The sequence below is a fragment of the Pinus tabuliformis genome, chromosome J (assembly GCF_031772625.1).
Source record: "Pinus tabuliformis cultivar Carrire ecotype Pingquan chromosome J, CPIR1, whole genome shotgun sequence".
Taxonomy (NCBI): Eukaryota; Viridiplantae; Streptophyta; class Pinopsida; order Pinales; family Pinaceae; genus Pinus; species Pinus tabuliformis.
The window spans coordinates 1,380,166,918-1,380,171,672 of record NC_142295.1 but is presented as its reverse complement, the minus strand read 5'-3'; the positions used below and the strand labels follow the sequence as shown (position 1 = coordinate 1,380,171,672).

At 37.4% G+C, this 4,755-nt stretch overlaps 1 pseudogene; it reads left to right on the top strand.

Moving 5' to 3' along the window:
* Positions 1-698: 698 nt before the first annotated feature.
* On the top strand, positions 699-3,420 carry LOC149232489 (G-type lectin S-receptor-like serine/threonine-protein kinase At2g19130 pseudogene; annotated as a pseudogene).
* The last annotated feature ends 1,335 nt before the right edge of the window (positions 3,421-4,755 follow it).

The following is a 4,755-nucleotide window of genomic DNA, read 5'->3' as shown; positions in this document are numbered from 1 at the left end:
GGTTGTATTACTCAATGTTTCGATGCGTCACATTAGTATTAATTTATTTGCTACTTAAATATAAGTATATTAATTTTAACAATGAACTCAATTAATCTGTAAAATTATTCTTTAAATATTAATAACAATCAACTCAATTAATCTGTAAAAATATTCTTTAAAGTAATTTAAGGGGTGAAAATATCCTACCTTTTAAATGTTAATAACAATCAACTCAATTAATCTTTAAAAATATTCTTTAAAGTAATTTAAGGGGTGAAAATATCCTACCTTTTAAATCAGACATATTCTTAATCATTAAACTTATCTAAACCTCTTTTCATGATATATTTTATATTATTTTCATGGTATATTTTATTATTAACCCTGACTACTATTTAATTTTTATTTCAATTCACGTCCACCGTAAACTTCAGTCTATTCATTATATATTGTTTATTATTTTCATTATATCTTTATTACCAACCCTCGGTATTATTTAATTTTAATTTCACTTTATAAAAATCATAAACTTCAACGACACGTACAGTAGTCCTCGTGGTAAGTTGTCTGACAACATAATACATGAATAGTTTATTAGATGAAATTCATATTTTATGTTTAATAAATCATAAAATAAAAATATTGTCAACCAGAATCGACCGGAGCCGTTTTAATTATTGGGTTGCACAAGAAAATTGGGAATTACGGTCGCAGGGTGGGACCAAAGTCTGTGCGTGCTTAGACTTGGTCAAGCGGATGAATAGAATTCAAAGTCTGGACAACACTCATAAACATGTTATAGATAGTATGCTGTGGCAGCAGAGCAGTTCTTAGATTTCAGAATGGAGAGTGGAAATTGCACAAGAAGCCAACTCTCGCAGATCCTTTCTTGTTTTTTCGTCTTGTTGATGCTTCAGGTAAAGCTGGGCGATACGGTAGATGCATCTTCCGACAGCATCTTGTTCGGCGCCTCTCTGACTGGTAACCAAACCAGGATTTCTAAGAATGGTGTCTTCAAATTGGGATTCTTCAGTCTCACCAGAGAAAACGTTAAGCAATGGTATGTGGGTATTTGTATGCCATGTCGTCACAGCAGACAATCGCTTAGATGGCCAACAGAGAGAAGCCACTGCAGAACACGTCTGGTGTTTTCAATCTCATAGAGGACGGGAGTCTCCTTCTGTCTTATGGGGGATCCATCGTCTGGTACTCCAAGGAAAACAATATGAAGCCTTCTTCGGCTGTGATTGTGGATTCTGGTAACTTGGTTGTGGTGAGTGCCGAGAATGCCTCTGTGAGTATTTGGGAGAGCTTCGACCATCCGGGAAATACGTGGTTGCCAGGGATGAAGATCAGTGTGACCCAGAACCTGACTTCCTGGAAAAGCACTTGGGATCCGAGTCCGGGTCCCTTCGGCTTTCGGATGGATTCAGACGGAACAGACCAGCTCGTTTTGGTGTACAAGAATCAGATCAATTACTGGCAAAGCGGTGCCTGGAATGGCCAGATCTTCAGCCAAGTTCCGGAGATGCCGCAGAATTACACCTACGATGTCAGCCTTTTCGATAACGGTTCGTACAAGTATGTCACCTATTCTCTGAAGCCCGATTTTCCATATCTGTCGCATTTCATGCTCCATGAGTTGGGAGAAATTCGGCTTTACTTTGTGATTGCAAATAACGAATGGAACTTGTTTTGGCAAAAGCCCGAAGATCAATGCCAGGTGTATGCCGTGTGCGGGGCTTATGCATCATGTCACCTTGACAATCTCCAGTCCTGCAACTGTCTCCCCGGCTTTGTCCCCAGCGACACCCAAGAGTGGGACTCTCAACAGTGGTCAAGAGGATGTGTTCGAAAGACGCCATTACAGTGCAGCCATGCCGGAAACTGGACCAAAAAAGTGGGATTTTTAGAGTTGAGTGGCAAATCGACGCCCCCTCAATGGGTTCAATACGAAGGGCAGGGGCAACGGCAGTGCCGGACGACTTGTCTCGGCAATTGTTCGTGCACTGCATATGCCTACATTTCTAACAGCACTTTGCAGGCTTGTTTGATATGGTTTGGTGAATTGCTGGATCTGTCCGATGCGGCCTCCAACGGAATCTCTCTGCTTGTGCTGTTAGATGCCTCTGATTTGCCCGACTCTTCTAACTCCAAATCCAGGGCAGCTAATATTGCCCGCTTAGTGGGCAGTGTGGTGAGTAGTCTGGTTGTCATTCTGGCCTTTGTGATATTGTTTGTCTGGTATTGCAGGCACCCGCGATCGTCTGAAACAGAAAATCTGCCAGGAGTGCTGAAGGTATTCACTTACAGAGAGCTTAAGATTGCAACGAAGAACTTTTCCGAGCGGCTGGGAGGCGGGGGCTTCGGTTCCGTCTTCAAAGGGACTCTAACAGAGGGCTATCTAGTGGCGGTTAAGAAGTTGGAGAGTGTGAGCCAAGGAGAGAAACAATTCAGCACAGAAGTGAGCACCATCGGAATCACACAGCATGTGAATTTGGTTAGGCTGCTGGGATTTTGCGCCGAGGGCTCCAAAAGAATGTTGGTGTACGAATATATGCCTAATGGCTCTCTCAACTCCTTGTTATTCCACAAAACCCGCAGCGATGATGAGCAGATTCAAAACAAGGTGCTGGACTGGAAAACGCGCTTCAGCATCGCCGTTGGTACTGCCCGTGGAATCAATTACTTGCACGAGAAGAGCAGGGACTGCATCATCCACTGCGACATCAAGCCGGAAAACATCCTCTTGGATTCCAATTTCTGCCCCAAGTTGGCTGATTTCGGGCTGGCGAAGCTGCTGGGTAGAGAGTACAGTAAGGTCCTTACGACCATGAGAGGAACCAGAGGGTACCTGGCCCCCGAATGGCTCTCCGGTCTGCCCATTACTACCAAGGCCGACGTCTACAGCTTCGGCATGACACTGATCGAGATCATTGCAGGGCGCAGAAACGTGGCCGGGGTCTTGCAATCCAGCGAGCTCTTCTTCCCTGCGTGGGCTGTAATGCAAATCAACAGGGGAAACGCCATGGAGGTGCTTGACAAGAAGTTGATGAACGATGCAGACGCGGAACAGGTGAAGAGAGCTGCCATCGTGGGAGGATGGTGCATCCAGGACGATGAAGATGCCAGGCCATCGATGAGGGAAGTGCTGCAGATATTGGAAGGCACTGTAGATGTGCCCCTTGTTCCCCCTGTTCCCCCCTCTCTACACCATTAAAACCCAACAGTCTACTCCTTCACAGTATTTTCTATCTGCCCTAATCCCTATTTAGATAATTCATCAAATTAGTTTATGCCAGCTTGCATTTTCTATTTTCTTAGATTTCCATCCAGCCCGCACACCCCAAAAGCGGAAAGGGATCGTCGAAATGAAGTTAAATTTCGATGATATATGAATTTGATTAATAGATCAATTGAATGTAATATGTTTTCTTAATTGAGAAATAAATTTTTAGTTTCATTATTTATCTGAAAAAGTTATATATATATATATATATATATATATTTTTCTTCTTTCAGCAACGGGTTTCACTCAGAATATTTCAAATTTTAAGTTAAAAATGCTATCTATGTGTTTTTAATTGAGAAAAATTTTTAGTTGTATTATTTATTTTTTAGTTGAGAAAGAAATTTCTTAGTTTTATTGTTTATTTGAAAAAAATTGAATTTTAATTGGGAAAAAGAATTTCTAGTTTCATTGTTGATCCAAGAGGCTTATTTTATAGCTTAGTATTATGTGTAAAAGGTCTCTATCAGTTATCAAAATTGAAATTTTGGTCATGTCTACTAAAATAAAAGATTTAAAAACGTTGACTCATAAAAAATGTGTATCTGGAAAAAAAAAAATGTATACATAAAAAAATTAGGTCCCTCTCAAATCATGTGAAATGCATATTAAAAATGAATCTATACTAGTTTCTTTAAAAAAAAATTATGAAATTATATTTTTTATATAATTTCACTTAAAACATATGAAATTTTGAGTTAAAAATTTCAGACAAGATTTCAATTTCATCAAATCTAATATGTTAAAAACAAAAATTCGCTAATTTGATACGAAAAAACTTCACTTATTTGTTAAGAGAATCTATATTTAAAAACAAAAAATTTATCAAAAACTTCACTTATTTAAAGACAAAAATTTACTTATTTATAAAAATAGTATATATTTTTTATAGTTTAATTGAAAAAATATTTAAAATTATTAATTAATAAAGTTAGAAAAAAAAAATCCTAAAAAACCTCTATTAATTTCGTCATTAATTTATGAAAATCAACCTGATAAAACATTTAAAAATATTCACCACTTTATTTTTCTTTTAATTTCTATGTATCTAGTTGCATTATAATCCATTAACTTTCATAATTTTTCACTTCTGGTAAACAAGTTAAAAGAACATGATGACGAAAACACTTTCAAACCCCTTTAACCACTTTTAAATTAAACACAGTTTAACCCTTTTATATATTTAATAAAATTTAAAATATTATTTATATATTTCACATATTATTATTATTTCTCATGAATATATTTTTTATGAGGTCAGAATTAATCAACTCCAATGGAACTTCAGATCGCAGCATTGGCATGTGATGCTTCCATTTTAACATGTTGACGCATTCAAAACTGAGTTGCAAGTCATTCAGTTTAGTATCAACTATATTCATTAACTTCATATAAATTTGATCGTAGCTAATCACATTTATGGAGTTAATCTTATCTTTTAAGTAGTCGTTAGTTTTATGAATAGGGAGAAAATTTATTATAAT